This window comes from Dromiciops gliroides, chromosome 5, assembly GCF_019393635.1.
Source record: "Dromiciops gliroides isolate mDroGli1 chromosome 5, mDroGli1.pri, whole genome shotgun sequence".
NCBI lineage: Eukaryota > Metazoa > Chordata > Mammalia > Microbiotheria > Microbiotheriidae > Dromiciops > Dromiciops gliroides.
In genome coordinates, this window is record NC_057865.1 from 276,969,919 (window position 1) to 276,986,241 (window position 16,323).

At 42.5% G+C, this 16,323-nt stretch overlaps 1 protein-coding gene across 1 annotated transcript in view; it reads right to left on the minus strand.

Annotated features, from left to right (window-relative positions):
- The window catches only part of ANKS1B (ankyrin repeat and sterile alpha motif domain containing 1B), a 1,325,415-nt gene that overhangs the window by 1,268,620 nt on the left and 40,472 nt on the right, over positions 1-16,323 (minus strand).

Below are 16,323 nucleotides of genomic sequence, written 5' to 3' on the forward strand. Positions count from 1 at the left end.
TGAATATGGGTGCCATTAATAAGATATATGGAATCCAAGAAAGGGGGGGGGGGTATCAAGAGGAAGAAAATAAGTTGTTTGGGTCATTTGGTCTTGACTCCACAAGCTACAATTGATTGAATGGCAACTTTCAGAAATAATGTAGCTGCTGTTGGTATGGGGAATCTCAATGATCATTCCACAAGCCTGTGATGAAGCAGGTTCAGTCTTACCAAAGCATAAAGGAAAGGATCGCCAAAAATGAGCAGCACCAGAAACTGACAAACTATTGCTGAACAACACCCGACTGATCATCAGAAAAGAACCAACATGCTTCAGAGAAACCTGGCTACTGGAGAAATTGTTAATAATTATGCTTCAGCAGAACTTGGAAGAACAGTAAAAAGTGGGGGAAAAAATACAGCTGCTAAGGAAGAAAAAAACTTGCTGTAGGCAAAACATCTAAAAGACTCAAGTATTGAAGACTAAAAAAAAGTAAATTTTACTGATGAAACTCACTGTTTAATTCAAGGCTTTACCCAAAATGCTAAAGGAAATAGACCAGGGAGCTTAAAGAACTGGGCATCTTTATTAGACTGTGAAACATCCATCCCAAGAGACATTTGGGAATTTTTTTTTGTTTTTAAGAAGTCTAGAAGTCATATCTCCAATGAAAACATAATGAGTTCAGGTATATTGATTGATTGAGGCACTGTACATAGAGCACTAGGCCTGAAGTCAGCAAGACCCGAGTTCAAATCCTGCCTCAGACATTTGCTAGCTATGTGACCCTAAACAAGTCACTTATCCGTTTTGTCTCAGTTTCCACAATTATAAAATAGGGGTCATAATAGCACCTACCTTGATACCTTGTTTTGCAGGGTTGTTGTGAGACTCAAATGAGATGACATCTGTAAAGGTGCTTAGTACAATGACTAACACATAATAGGTTCTCTACATAAATGCTAGCTTTATTATTGTTGAGCCAGCTCGGTGGTATAGCGGATAGAGTAACATGGCTGGAGTCAGGAAGACTCATCTCTCTGAGTTCAAACCTGGCCTCAAACACTTACAAGCTGTGTGACCCTGGACAAATCACTTAACCCTGTTTGCCTCGGTTTCCTTACCTGTAAAAGAAGCTGGAAAAGAAAATAGCAAACCACTCCGGTACCTCTGCCAAGAAAACCACCAATGGGGTCACAAAGATAACAGAATAACAATTATTAACTGAGAAGTATTATTATTCCAGAATTACAGGAATTCCCAAATGGAGAAGGAATAATGCAATATAACCTGGTGCCATGCTATACATCATGTAAAGCTAAGTAATTTATTTGAGAGATGAGATAAACATGCTTTAGTACCCCAAGAACTCACTGGATTTAAACCCCACTGAAAACTTTACACCTGTAATTCAGACCTGATTTGGGGGAGAAAAAGTTTGGTAAAGGTATACTTAATATCCAATGTGATAAAAGGGTGGTTTTTTTCATTCTCAAAGAATTTGAGAATCCATATCCCAATCCTTTAAGCACTGTGACAACTGGTGTAAAATAAGTGACTGTAGGAAAAGAAGAGCAAGTTATTTTCATCTATAAAATGCTGGGAGGTCATGTAAGTCAATACATTTAATTACTATGTTGCAGTTGATGTGTCCAGCACTTGTGTTGGTTCTGAACCCCTTGACAGATCAGTTGCTCTCTATGAGCCTCAGTTTCTTCATCAGTCAAATGAAGATAAAAATACCTTGAGGTCCTTCTTCACGAGGTTTGTATGAAGGGTTAAGTGGGCCGTGTTTGTTGTTGTTGTCATTTCAGTCCTGTGCAACTCTTCATGACCTCATTTGGGATTTTCTTGGCAGAGATACTGGAGGTGTTTGCCATTTCCATCTCCAGCACATTTTACAGAGGAGGAAACTGAGGCAAACAGGGTCAAGTGACTTGCTCAGGGTCACACAGCTAGCGAGTGTCTGAGGCCAGATTTCAACTCCCTTCTTTCTGACTCCATGCCTGGCACTCTATGTCCTGGGCCATGAAGCCGTCTTTCATGTTTTATATAAAAGCAATCCATAAACCTTAAATTTCTAAATGTCAACTCTTATTATGTTAAATGTCAACTGCTCTAAGGAGGGGGCACCTTTCTCTCAGAGACCAGAGGGAAGAATTAAAGGCAGTGACATTAAGTAACTTCACCTTTCTGGTTTCTGGCTCCTCATCTATATAATGATCAGGTTGGAGCAGAAGGGTTCTGAGGTTCCTCCCATTGCTAGATCTATGATCCAGTCGCCTCCCTGGCCCTCAGTTTGCTCATCTATAAACTGAGGGTGTTGTGGGCTACATGGCCTTTGAGGTCCCTTGCTGCCCCAGACCTAAGATTCTAAGTAATCCAGGACTGATGAATTTATTACACACTGAGCTTTCCCTCCATGGATCTCAGTTTGCCTAAATGTAGAATGAGGAGACTGGCATAATCTCTAGGTGAAGCAAGGTGGCGTGGTAAATAAACTGCACTGGCCCTGGAGTCAGGAAGACCTGAGTTCAAATCCAGCCTCAGACACTTAGTGGCCATGTGATTCGGGGCAAGTCACTTAATCCTGTTTGCCTCAGTTTTGTCAGCTGTCGAATGAGCTGGAGAAGAAAATGGCAAACCACTCCAGGATCTCTGCCAAGAAAACCCCAAATGGGTTGAAGAAGAGCTGGACACCACTGAAATGACTGAACTACAACAAGCCTAACTAATCTCTGAGGTTCTGCCCCCCTCTAAATTTGTGATAATAACAGCTAGCATTTATATATTGCTTTCAGGTTTACAAATATCTCATTTACAAAATCTTAAAACAATCCTGAGAGGTAGATGCTATTATTTTCTCCATTTCATACATGAGGAAATGGAGATATAAAAAGATTAAGTGACTTGCCCAGGGTCATACAGCTAGTGAGTATCTGAAGCCACATTTGAATTCAGGTCTTCCTGACTACAACTTTAGTACTCTAACCACTGAGCTGCCTATGATCCTGTAATCTGAAATCAATTCACCTCCCTAGGGCTGTTTCCTTGTCTGCAAGGGTGGGGGAAGGGTCATTCTAGAGGGCCTCTGAGGTCCCCTTCTGGCTTAGAGCTATGCTCCTAGGATCTGCTTTGCCAGAATTCACCCCCATTTTATTTTAGGACAACAGCCTAAAACCTCACGCCGTCACTTTGGGAAGAGCCTCTCCTCCCAGATGGTCCTGCCTCCTCAGAAGTGACAACACCCTGCCACACAAACAGTCTTACACAAATTGGGCATTCAGGGAAAAAATGCTGACGGGCTGATTGAGAATTCAGATACTGAAGTGGCTGACTCACCACGAACATATGGCAGAATCTCCAGTCTCACCAAAGGAACAAAATTACACCCCACCCCCACCCTACCCAATTTCCCTCCTAAGTAACTCAGCTCCTCATCTGCCATGCAAAGGATATTGAGAGGAGAGAAATTCAGAGGAAGCTCAAGCAATGTCTAGATGAGCAAAATAGAGGGGGGGAACCTATTTTTTAACAAGGATACATAACTGAAGTGTTTTTTAAAGAATACAAAAGCAGTAGGAAGAAAGCTCAGATGTCATGGATTCATCAACAAGCTGAAACTGAGGGGACCCATCAGGGACCATCTCATCTAATATTTTCATTTCATAGATGAATAAACAGGTCAGCTATGTGTCACAGTGGATAGAGCACTGGGTCTGTGGTTAGGAAGACTCATCTCCCTGAGTTCAAATCCAGCTTCAGATACTTACTAGTTGTGTGACCCGGGACAAGTCACTTCACCCTATCTGCCTCAGTTTCCTCAACTGTAAAATGAGCTGGAGAAGGAAATGGCAAACCCCTCCAGCCAAGAGATAGTCATGAAGAGTCAGACACTAGTTAAATGAGTGAACAACAATAAAACAGGTCAAGGAAAGTGAAAGGACTTACCCAAAGTAATACAGACAGTAAACATAAGAGGTAGGATTTTAACCCAGATACTTGGTGAATGCTCTCAATTATGTCATAATTGCAGTTTGATTGATCAGTCAAGCACTTACCACATGCCTAGTACAAGCCCTCATTATTTCTCATCTCAACTACAATAGCCTTCTAATGGATTACCTTGGCTCAAGAATCTTCCCATTACAATTTGTCCTCAAGTCTCAGCTGCCAAAATGGTTTTCCTACAGCACTCCACCCACCCCAGCCCACCTCACCTCAATCAACTCCAGTGGCTCCCTATTATCTCCAGGTTCACATATAAAATCTTCTGTTTGGTACTTAAATCCTACTGACTTCCTTGTCGTACCTCACATATGATACTCTATCTTCCTACTCCATGCATTTGCACTGTGTCTCCCCCCTGCCTGAAATTCTCTTCATTCTCCTACCTGTCTCTCAGCCTCCCTCATTTTCATCAAGACTCAGCTCCAATCCCACCTTCTACAAGGGTTCTTTTCACCCCTGCAGAGCCCCTCTACCTTCCCTCTCACATTATCTTCCATCTGCTCTCTGCCTGTGTGTTTCACATACCTTGTTACTGACATGCTGTCTCCCCCATTAGATTGGGAGGTCCCTGAGGGTAGAGACCCTGTTTTTTGTATTTCTTTATATCTCTCGAGCTTAGCCCAAAATAGGAACTTAACAAACCCTCATTGACCAAGTCCCTTACAAAAGTGACAATGAAGAGTTTCAGGGGTCTTGGGGAGATGCCAGGCAATCAGGATGAACTATCAGGCTGGTGACAAAGCCAGACTGAATTCCTTTGACTTGAATTCTTTAGCATGAGGAGCCCTTAGAAAAGAAATGATAGGGGGCAGCTAGGTGGCTCAGTGGATAGAGCACTGGCCCTGGAGTCAGGAGGACCTGAGTTCAAATCCGGCCTCAGACACTTAACACTTACGAGCTGTGTGACCCTGGGCAAGTCACTTAACCCCAACTGCCTCACTAAAAAAAAAAAAGTAGGTGATAGGCAACAGGGTAAATTCAACATCAACATCAATGTCAAGTGGCCCTCTAATCCAGAGATCAGAATCTAGCCCAGCCTCCCACATAATTTCAGTTCTTCAAAACCAAGCATATCAGCTACATTCCGACTCCTTTTGTGGTTGTTCAGTTGTGTCTGACTCTTCATCACCCTGTGAATTCTGCTTTCTGTGGGATTTTCTTGGCAAAGATACTTGGAATAGTTTGCCATTTTCTTCTCTGGTGGACTGAGGCAAACGGAGGTTAAATGACTGGTCAAGGGTCACACAGCTAGTAAAGATATTTGAACTCCAGTCTTCCTGACTCCAGGCCCAGAGCTCTGTCCACTGAACCACCTTACCGCCTCATTCTAACCTCTATGCATAATAAGAACAGCTCATCTGAACAGAGTCCATCCCTCCTTTCAAGACTGAATTCAAGCCCCATCTCCTGCATCATGCCCCCTCCTGATGCTGCCTAACTGCTAGTGCCCTCCTTCCCAAGTGACCTTGCATTGAACTACTTTGCATGTGTGAATATATCCACTTTGGGCATCTAGTCATTTTATACTTACACTGAACATATTTTTCTTTGTATTTATTTTCTCCATTAGAATGTAAAAGAGAGAGGTAGGACCTTGCATTCATTCTTTGAATTTGTATCGAGCACCAAACATAGCACCTAACACATGCTTAATAAGGGATTGTTGATTTTGTGTGTGTGTCTAAATATATGTATGCATGTATATATACATATATGTGTGTAGATGTATGCATGTATGTGCATATATGTGTGTGTGTATATATATACACACATATATAGATAAATAGATATAGATACATACATACACATATATTCATTACTGGGGGTTTTAGGGACCAGACCTGTGACTGTCATCTCAGCAGGGCTGTGAGCTCACAATACAAAATCCACCCCCACCCCTTCCCATGCACATCAGTCCCTGCCCTACAACTTAGTTTCTTACAGCATGGGTTCTTAACCTACAGACTCAGGAACCCCAGTGGGTACAATATTTTGGATTGGTGGAAATAAGAGACGTCTTTCTTTCAATATAATCTGTTTCTTATGTAAGCCTCTATATTGAAGAATTTTACAACTCTCTTCTGAGAAGGGATTCATAGGCTCCTCCAGAGGGGGGTTTATGATACACAAAAGGTTAAGAACCTGTCTCAGAGAGTTGGCCAGAATGTCGAGAAAGTTAAAGAAAACAAAAAGTAAATATATCCTTTTCTGGTGGATTAAGGCAAAGAGAGGTTAAGTGACTTGCCCAGGGTCACCCAGACAGTCTGAGACAGGACTTGAACCTGAATCTTCCCCATTCCAGACGAGCTCTTCCATTATTCTGTGATAACTGTGATAACCCTCGGTAGACCTTAACATTTATCAAGTACATTTTAACATAGAGTATTCTGATAAGGTGTATAGTGCTTTCAGGTACGGCCAGAAGTGTCTTTTACCTTCTCTATCTGTCCAGCCTTGTCTTCAGCCTATTCCTGTAGATCCCAGAAAGACAAAGTCGGAGGACTCACCTTTAGGCTTCTTTCCTGAGGCTAATGCAAAGAATTCACTCAGACTCATACCCCCGCCCCTTCCTGCTTCTTACTGCCCAAGTAGCAGGGAGAGAAATGACCCACAGTTCCTGAACTGGCTCCAACATCAAATGCACACCTGGGCCCTGATGCCGGACCTCACCACGTGGATGCGCGACCCTTCCCTCTTCTAATCAGGAGAACCTGCTCGCCCTTTCCCACGGCAGCTGTGATTGCTTTTCTTAAGTCAGCTCCCAAGGGAGGATTTGGGGAGAGGGAAGGGGGGGGATGGAAAGAGGAGCGGGGGAGAGGGGAAAAGAGGAGGGGGGAAGAAGGGGAAAGAGGAGGAGGGGAGAGGGGGAAAGAAGTGGAGGGAGAGGAGGAAAGAGGAGCAGCGGGAGGAGGAAAGAGGAGCAGCGGGAGGGGGGAAGAGGAGCAGCAGGAGTGGGAGAAGAGGGGAAGGGGGGAAAAGAGGAGGGGGAGGGGAGAAGGGGGAAGGAGAGAAAGAGGAGGAGCGGAAGGGGGGGAGGAGAAAGAGGGGAGGAAGAGAGAAATCTGCCAAAATAAGCGGCATTACCCAGAACCACAGAAGCAAATTCAGCCGCAATTTAGTCCTGCCCATATACCAAAAGAATTTCTACTTTAACATTCATAAAATGTGATAGTCTTGATGACCTGAAAGGTATCAACTCCTGTCCTCTCCAAACAGCCAGTTCCACTGCTGGATAGTTCAGAATTGCTAAGCGAGCCTTTTCCCCGACGTCCGGCCTGAATTTGTCTCCCTTCAACTCATTACTTCTGGTTCTGCCCAGTAATCGTATGCACAACAGAGCTAACTCTTCTAAACACAGCCCTTGAATACACTTAAGGACAGCCATCACATTTTCCCCTCTCAAGCCCAGCCAGTCTACTCTTCTCCATGTACACATCCGCATAGTTGGTATCACGCAGAATTTGAACCCAGAACTCTGACTCCAAGTCCAGTGCTGTCCCTGCCACACCAGGCTGCCTCTTGAGCACAACAGATTCATAGGACACCAGCAGGAAGGAAGCTCAGCAGTCATGAAACTGAACCCCTCATTTTATTGATGAGAAAATGGAGACCCAAAGAAAAGATGTAGCTTGCCTAAAGTCAGCTAAGCATCACTGTGGATGGACCCTGAACCAGGAGTCAGAAATACCTGAGTTCTAATTTTGCTTCATACACTTGCTCACTCTACAAGGCACTTAATTTTTCTGCCTCAGTTTCTTCATCTGTAAAAACAGGAATAATTAACATTTCCCAGAGTTGTTGTGAGGATTCAATGAGATAATATTAGTAAAAGTTCTTGAAAAATACTGAAACAGGGAACAGAGGGAGGGGAAGAAATTAGAAACTAAAAATCTTAGGAAAACAAATGTTGAAAACTATCTTTACATATAACTGGAAATAATAAAATACTTTTATGATTTAAAAAAAAGAAGTATGATGTAGGATTTGAAAACAGGTTTTCTGACCCCCCCCCAAATTCAGCATTCTACCCAACTTTGCTGGACTTTCTCTCCCCTTTATTTTCTTTTGTGAGGCAATTGGGGTTAAGTAACTTGCCCAGGGTCACACAGCTAGTAAGTGTTAAGTATCTGAGGTTGGATTTGAACTCAGGTCCTCCTGCATTCAAGGCTGGTACTCTATCTACTGTGCCACTTAGCTGCCCCGACTTCCTCTTTTCTTTACACTAATACTGAAATTTCAAGTCATAAAGTAACTAATCAGGTGCCACACATTTTGTTATTAATTTAAGAACAACATAGTAAAAGGTAAAGGAAATACTGAGTTACTAATTTAAAATAGTAAAGGAAATATGGTAAATTTAGATGGTAAAGGAAAGATAAAAAATGAAAGTTTGTTTGGAAAAGGTGCTTTGGATGAAGTTGGAGGCTTTCAAGAACATTATAAATTAGGCCCAAGTCTCCAGTTATCTTAGGACTGGGAAAGGACACTTTGAGTGTGAGCCTCTCTCTGGCGCATCCAATGCCAAGCCAGCTGAGGCCTCCCCTGGGACCTCAGAAGGTGGTGTATAATGTAAATGAGCTTTTCATTACCTGATGCTTACTGCGAGCAGCTGATTCTCCTGAAATGTCACTCCCAGCGTAAATGCTAATTGCTTTAACATGTCTAACAAATTGATCTGGGTGGTAGAAGGATTCTATAGCAACAGTTCACAGTTACCATTAACAGTGCTGTTCGACTCGGTGGGTTTCAGAGCTCCTACCCAGACACAACCTTGGGTCCTTGCTCTCTAACCTATCGCCTGTTCCCATAATGATGGGCCAATACCCACAGGCTCCAAGGATGCCAGCCAGTTCATTACAGTCAGCTTCCTCCCCAATTCTTTTATAGGAATGAGGAAGACAGAATCTCATGTTGGCTGCCAAGCAGATATTCTCAAAGGTGCTCCAACTGTCTCCCTGCCTGTCATCATGTTCTTCTACTGTGATACCTGGGCAAGTTCATCTCCTTGGGCTTCAATTTGCTCCTCCATAAAATGAGGGGGCTGACTGGATGTCCCCTGAGTCTGTGATCCTATGAACCTAATGTCATCTTAACCAGAACTGTACTGTTGAGTTTCATCACCTGGAATTCAAGCACAGTAGATTTGGACTGGGAAACCCCTGGGTTCAAATTTTGCCTTAGATACTCATCTAGTGACCTTGGGCAAGATACAACCAGCTTCCTCATCTGTAAAATTGGTGTTAACTAATAGCACAAGGTTGTCATGAGGATTAAATGAGAGGATATAAGTTAAGTTCTTAGCAAACCTCAATACCCTATATAATTGTATCCTCCTTCTTGGATCTGGAACTATTTCATCTATAGAGGGTGTTCCAAGTGAGAATGCCTCTAACAATTCAATTCATCAGCTCATCAAGTGTACCTGAGTCTTAGAGAACTGCCTGGGTCACAAACAGCATAACACCAGAAGGCTACTAAATGTCAGAGGTAGGATTTGAACCCAAGTCTTCCTCAAGCCATGCCTAGTACTCCATCCACTGACATATATTCTTGGCAGAATGTTGACATAAGAAAGTTATGTTTCCACATTGGCCCTCACCCTGAAAAAGCTACTGTCCCTCTTAAATTTGTTCTTTGGAATTGTTCTCAACAATTAATCCACTAAGGTGGAGCTAAAAAAAATGTACCTCCCTTCCCCAATTGAGAAATGGTCAAAGGATATGAACAGACAGTTTTCTGATGAAAAAATCAAAGCTATTGCCATTTGAAAAAATGTTCTGAATCACTATTGATCAGAGAAATGCAAATTAAAACAACTCTGAGGTACCACCTCACACCTATCAGATTGACTTATATAAAAAAAAAGGAAAATAATAAATGTTGGAGAAGCTGTGGAAAAAATGGAACACTAATGCATTACTGGTGAAGCTGTGAACTGACCCAACCATTCTGGAGAGCAATTTGGAACTATGCCCAAAGGTCTATGGGACTGTTCATACCCTTTGACCCAGTGGTACCACTGTATCCCAAAGAGATCATAGAAGAGGGAAAAGGACCCACATGTACAAAACTATTTATAGCAGCTCTCTTTGTGGTGACAAAGAATTGGAAATCAAGGGAATGCCCATCAGTTGGGGAATGGCTAAACAAGTTGTGATATATGAATGTAATGGAATACTATTGTTCTATAAGAAACGATGAGCAGGAGGAGTTCAGAGAAGCCTGGAGGGAACAACATGAACTGATGCTGAGTGAGAGGAGCAGAACCAGGAGAACACTGTACACAGTAACAGCAACATTGTGTGATGAACAATGGTGATGGACTTGGCTCTTCTCAACAGTGCAATGATCCAAAACAATTTCATAGAACTCATGATGAAAGACGTTCTCAACATCCAAAAAAACCCCTGTGGATTATGAATGTAGATTGAATCATTCTGTTTCTACTTATGGGCTGTTTTTCCCTTCTTTTTTGAGGTTTTTCCCTTGTGCTCTGATTCTTCTTTCACAATATGACTAATGCAGAAATATGTTTAATGTGATTGTACATATATAACCTATATCAGATTGCTTTCCATCTTGAGGAGGAGAGAGGGAAGGGAAGGTAGGAGAGGGGTTTGGAACTAAAAATCCTTTAAAAAACAAATGTTGAAAACTATCCTTACATGTTTCTGGAAAATAATAAAATGCTTTTATTAAAATATATATGGGGCAGCTAGGTGGCGCAGTGGATAAAGCACTGGCCTTGGATTCAGGAGGACCTGAGTTCAAATCCAGCCTCAGACACTTGACACTTACTAGCTGTGTGACCTTGGGCAAGTCACTTAACCCCCATTGCCCCCCACAAAAAAAAATTTATATATGTAAAGAAAATATACCTCCCTCCCTTCTTTATAAATATAGGGGACTATGAGTATGGAATACTGAATACATTATCAGACTCAGTTTTCATTCTAATTCTTTTCATTGAACTGCTTTTTTCTCTTTTAAAAAATTATTTGCTATAAGGAATGGTTCTTTGAATAAGGATGAATATATCTGTAAATAAAGGTGATATCAAAGCAAAACAACCCATAAAAACTTATTTTTTAATTTTTAAAGATATTTAAATCAAGATTATTTTGAGAGGGAAGACGTTGAAAGTAGGGAAACCAATCATAAGACTACTTCAGTGTTCTAGGGAAAAGGGGCCTGAAGTATAGGTGATAGCCTCATGAGCAAAGGGAAAATATGCCTATACACTTCTGCTTCTTCCAAAGTAATGTTTTTATGGTTGAAATTGTGTGACCGTGGACAAGTCACTAAACCTAGACAATTCTATAAGATGATAAATTCCAGAGAATGCCCTAACCACCTATATTGGGAGGAGGAACTTGCTCATACAAAAATTCCATATATTACACATGAAATCACAGGTCCATTCACTATCCTGGTTGTGAATCAGAAATAACATATGTAAAAGCATTTTGCAAATATTTTAAGCCAATTAAAGTGCTACATAAATGCTGCCTATCAAGATTAGTATTATTATAATCCCTATACCTATGATCAAAATGTTCATATTCCACTGTAATTTCATGAGTAAAAATGAGGCACTTTCAGAACAATAACTCTTAAAAATCGATGCCATTGTTTTTACATCATATTCATTTCTAAATATACTCTTCCCCTGTGAATAGAGCACTGGCCCTGGAGTCAGGAGGACCTGAGTTCAAATCCAGCCTCAGACACTTAACACTTACTAACTGTGTGACCCTGGGCAAGTCACTTAACCCCAATTGCCTCACTTATATATATACTCTTCCCCTACCCAGAAAGTTCTTCTTTGTAATAAAGAGACAGAGACAGAAAAGGAGACAGAGACAGCAGAGACAGAGATAGCAGAGACAGGGACAGAGAGGAGGAGGAAGAGGAGGAGGAGGGCAGGAGACAAACAGATTGACAGGAAGGAAGGAAGGAAGGAAGGAAGGAAGGAAGGAAGGAAGGAAGGAAGGAAGGAAGGAAGGAAGGAAGGAAGGAAGGAAGGAAGGAAGGAAGGAAGGAAGGAAGGAAGGAAGGGAGGGAGGAAGGAAGGAAGGGAGGGAGGGAAAGAAGGGAAGGAGGGAAGACAGGGGGAAGGAATGAAGTGAAAGAAGAAGCAAGAGAGGAAAAGAGTTCCAAAAAACCAACCAATACATCCACTATATGTGATATTAAGAGCCCATAGTCCCCCACCTCTGTAATAAAAGCATGAACTCTTATAAAGGCTCTCTGCACCACAGGAAGCCCAAATTCTCTGAAAGAGCTGACACCATTCCTGAACCCCAAGAGCAGCTTCTCCCACCCCAAGGACTCAAAGTCAATGCTGTTCCAAACTTTTAAATTACACTGTGGATCACCTTCCATTTAATAAATTATTTCAAAATCAGGTCACAATTGACAGACAGACCATCTTGGGCAGACGGGAAAAGGCTGATAAGCAGGGGAAATTTCTTTTTCTCTGCTGAAGCATGTCCGCCAACTGTCACATCTGGAAAAGGGCCAGGAACGGGGATTTTCATTTCGGTGAGGGAAAAGCGGGAGAATTTTGAAAGATTGACAGTAGGTGAGGCGTAAGAAACTCCAGTCTCCCGAGGAGCCTCTTGACCCTCCCAGGTATCAATGGTTGCAGGTCAGATGATGAAAAGCCCACACTCCTCCGTGGAAGAGGCTTAAGGAGAGGCGTCTAATTCTTGGCTACCTGTGGCGGTCCCTTGCCCTCTCACAGCAGGGGGTGACCCATCCATCCAAGATAATAGATGGCTGTTCCTTGCATACATTTCCAAAGCAGCTCATCTGCCTCTGTCTGCCATCTGTATGAATGAATTCCACAATGACTGGGGAGGAGAGGATGGCAAAAACAGAGAGATCTCCTGTCCCTTTCTCTTAACCTCCTCTTCCTCCTCCTATGATCCCTACCCTTCTTCTGCTCTACTTTATCCAAGTAGTTATTCCAACTTCCTGGCCACTTCGTTTAGTAGCAAAAACTGACTTCCTAGGATCACAGATTATTAACATAAGAAGAAAATTCATCTTTTCCTATTGTTTGGCCATTTTCCAACTCTTTGTGACCCCATTGGGGATTTTTTTCTTTTAGCAAAGAGACTGGAGTGGTTTGTCATTCCTTTCTCCAGCTCATTTTATAGATGAGGAAACTGAGGCAAACAGGGTGAAGTGACTTGCCCTGGATCCCACAGCTAGTAAGTTTCTGAGGCTGAATTTGAACTCAGGTCTTCCTGACTCCAGGCCCAGTGCTGTATCCACTATGCCACCTAGCTTCCCAATACCATACTTAGGAGCCTAGAAAAAAGCTGGAAGTGGCATTAGCCATCATCTCACCACCACCAGCAAGTCTAACCTCTTAGATGGGGAAACTGAGGCCCAGAGAGGTGAAGCCTGTAATGGAAAGAGCATTGACTTGGGAGTTAGAGGACCCAGGGTCAAATCTTGCCTCTAACAATTGCTACCCTTGTGATCCTGGGCAAGTGGATGAACATCTTTGGGTATCTGTTCCTTCTCTATAAAATGGTGGGTTGCATTCAACAGGTTGTAACACATGTGAAATGACGTGTCCAAGGTCACACACATAGAAAGGGGAGAAGCTGGGATTTTAACCCAGGTCCCCCTGATCTCAAATCCACTGTAACACCCCGCTCATGATGTATATGATGGACACATAAGCATCAAAATGAGTGTCCATCTGTTCTTTCTTGGTTCTTCTCTCATCTCCATCTATTTTGTCCTTTATTCATCTCAGTCACCAAAAGCAGTCCTTTGGGGGTGGGGGGGAATGAGGATTAAGTGACTTGCCCAGGGTCACACAGCTAGTAAGTGTTGAGTGTCTGAGGGGAGATTTGAACTCAGGTCCTCCTGAATCCAGGGCCAGCGCTTTATCCACTGCACCACCTAACTGCCCCCACCACCAAAAGTAATCCTGATAACATCCCACCTTTTATTAATACTTCTGTTTGGAGTAAGCAAGGACTTCTGTTTTCTTAGAATCCTTGGATTTCCAGAGTATTTCCCTACAAGTGGAAAAATACATGCACACACACACACACACACACACTCATTCCCTGTCCCAAGGACATTTCACCTTGGTTTGCTTTATTCTTAGTGACCTAGCAGATATAATCCTCTGAGGAAGGAAAAATGGAAAAGAAGGAGGATGAATATTATGTTAGATCTATTCTCTCTCACAAGATATTCCTTCCCTCTTCTCTACCACCTGATCTTTGCTTCCCCTTTGCTTCAGTCCAGAGCCCAAAGACAATGGAAAAAAATTTTTTTTTGTTATTCAAGTTACCAGTGGTATTGGTGGTACAAGACAACAATAAGGTTTTTCACTGACTAAATTCAGTATTATAGCTGCTGACTTGTTTAGATAATAAATGCAAGAAGGTGGGTCGTTGGGGCAGGACATAATGATCTTACTTCCTTCCCTTCTATTATGCTTCAGGTCAAATTCATTTGCATGTCAAGCCAGAGAGATAATTTTTAACCCTAAGTCAGAAATTGTTCTGGGATGAAGGACTTTAGTGTTGTCCCCTAACAAAGAGACAAGGAAGAAAAGGCTCAGTCTTAGTTAAGAGATGTTCAAACCTTTTGGTAGCTGGTGTTGTAGTCAACAGACTTTGGTTATGATGCAAGAATTGGCATCCTGCTTTTATCAAGAAGAGACTTTCAAGTCACTGTGCCCTAGCAGACTGGAGCTAAGATGGCTGATAGATGACCTGTAAAAGATGAAACCCAGAAGCAGAGAGAAACGCTAAGCAGTGACTATGACCTTGAGATTCATAGAGTGATATGCCCAGTGGAGACCAGGAAGGGAAGGAATAGGGAGGAGAGAGACAGAGACAAAGAAACTACAACAGAGAGGAAAAGCATATGACCCAGCAGAGGTTAGTGCCTAAGAAGCCCACTTAGAGTATGAGAAGACATTGGCAGAGCATTGGTGTCAGAGACATGAGTTGGCCCAAGAAGATTATACTCTATTCACCCAAGTTCACCAGGTGCGTTCCTTTATTTATGAATCCTGACTACACGTTCCCTACAGGTGACCCCATTCATGATCATTATGTATGTCCACTCCATCTTGTGATAGAAGGCTGCTACACTGGCAAGGTGATTACTGTCCACTGGGGCCATGTGATTGGCCAATTAAATAAAATAGCATTTATTTAAGTGTCTACCGTGCTTTAGACACTGGGCATACAAAGGAAGGCAAAAGCAAGCCCCTGACCTCAGGTTCTCCTATTCTAACGGGGAGACAACATGAAAATAACTGCATACAGAAAAACAAATTATATAACAGGATAAACAGGAAATAATCCACAGAAGGAAGGCACTGGAATTAAGAGGGATTGGGCAAGGCTTGCCATAGAAAGCAATCACAGATTTAGAGCTGGGAAATGACCTTAGAAGCCAACTAGTTCATCTTCCTAACTTTACATATGAGGAAAATGAGGCAGACAGAGGTTAAATTACTTGTCCAGGGGCAGCTAGGTGGCACAGTGGATAGAGCACCGGCCCTGGAGTCAGGAGTACCTGAGTTCAAATCTGGCCTCAGACACTTAACACTTACTAGCTGTGTGACCCTGGGCAAGTCACTTAACCCCAATTGCCTCACTAAAATAAATAAATAAAAATTACTTGTCCAAGGTCACAAAGCTAGTAAGTGTCTGGGGCTGGATTTGAACTCGGACCTTCCTGACCCTAGGTCAAGTACTCTATCTACTAACTGCCTGGATCTACATATTTGGTATCCAGATCCTCCTTTCATTCCCCCAAATGGATCTGAAGTTTCTTGGTTAGAAGATGATTTCAGCACATTCTTCTGTGAGTTTTGCTGCTCCGGGCATTTTCCTATGGCGTTATTTGGATGTTTTTCGGAGCAATCATGTCATGAGTTCGGGAGCTCACTGCCTTTCCTCCGACATCTTGGCTCCGCCCTGGAAGCCTGATCTGAAGTTTCATAAGGACATATAGTACTTTATTCTTTGTAACCCTGATGGTACCTCAAAAAGTGCCTTGCACACCACAGTCACAAAGTAAATATTTGTTGAATTGAATTCAACCCAGGTAAAAAGTTCACAGAATTAAAGCTAAAAGGGACCTACAAGGCCATCTAGTCTAACACTCTCATCTTAAAGAGGAGGAAACTGGGACCCAGGGAGGGAAAATTACTTGTCCAAGGTTGCATATGTGTTTTTTTCCTTCTTTGGAGACAATTGGGTTAAGTGACTTGCCCAGGGTCACACAGTTGGTAAATGTCTGAGGCTGGATTTGAACTCAGGTTCTCCTGACTTCAGG